This window comes from Arachis ipaensis, chromosome B4 (genome assembly GCF_059453495.1).
Source record: "Arachis ipaensis isolate K30076 ecotype BB chromosome B4, ASM5945349v1, whole genome shotgun sequence".
Lineage (NCBI taxonomy): Eukaryota > Viridiplantae > Streptophyta > Magnoliopsida > Fabales > Fabaceae > Arachis > Arachis ipaensis.
In genome coordinates, this window is record NC_142439.1 from 77,965,784 (window position 1) to 77,966,768 (window position 985).

The 985-nt window shown below is 43.9% G+C and overlaps 1 non-coding gene across 1 annotated transcript; it reads right to left on the minus strand.

The window, feature by feature from the left end:
* Nucleotides 1-647: 647 nt before the first annotated feature.
* Nucleotides 648-754, minus strand: LOC148568033 (small nucleolar RNA R71). Its single transcript, XR_015881604.1, has one exon. It is a non-coding gene; the product is annotated as a small nucleolar RNA R71 (small nucleolar RNA).
* Nucleotides 755-985: the final 231 nt, after the last annotated feature.

Sequence of the window (985 nt, forward strand, 5' to 3'; positions counted from 1 at the left end):
TAGCATTTCTGTAGAAATTATTTTCTGCATCTATTTCCTTGCTTGTGCCTTGTTGGTTGTATGACAGGGAGAAGAAGCGGGGCTTCAACTTCCTTTGATTCTGAACCTGAGAGGACCTTCCTTAGATTAAGGAGGGAAGCAAGAGGAAAGAGAGTAGTTGGTGCTGAGGAAGAGGAGGAGTACTTTGAACCAGATATGGACGAGAATATGGAGAACCATCATGAAGAAGAGGCTCAAAACCATGGCCGAGAAGGTCCAGCACATCAGGCTGGGCAAGAGATAAGGGTTCTGGGTTCGTACATCAATCCAAACCCAGGAAATTGTGGAAGTAGCATTCAAAGGCCAACCATACATGCAACAACTTTGAACTAAAGCCACAACTCATCACCCTTGTTCAGAACAATTGTTCATTCGGAGGAGGCGTCCAAGAAGAACCCAATCAACATCTAACCACCTTCCTAAGGATATGTGATGCTGTGAAGTGTAATGGTGTTCATCCGGACACCTATAGACTACTCTTATTTCCCTTCTCACTCAAGGACAAGGCATCTAAATGGCTAGAGTCCTTTCAAAAGGAGAGTTTAGCAACCTAGGAAGAGGTGGTGAACAAGTTCTTGGCAAGATTTTTTCCTCCTCAACGGATCAACAGGCTGAGAGCTGAGGTGCAAACCTTTAGACAACAAGATGGTGAGACTTTATATGAAGCATGGGAGAGGTTTAAGGACCTGACAAGAAGGTGTCCACCAGATATGTTCAATGAATGGGTGCAGCTACACATTTTCTATGAAGGCCTTTCTTATGAATCAAAGAAGGCAATAGACTATTCATCCGGGGGATCTCTGAACAAGAAGAAGACCATTGAAGAAGCCATAGATGTCATTGAGACTGTAGCTGAGAATGACTACTTCTATGCTTCCGAAAGAGGCAACACTATAGGAGTGATGGAGCTAAACAATGTAGATGCACTACTGGCCCAAAACAAGCT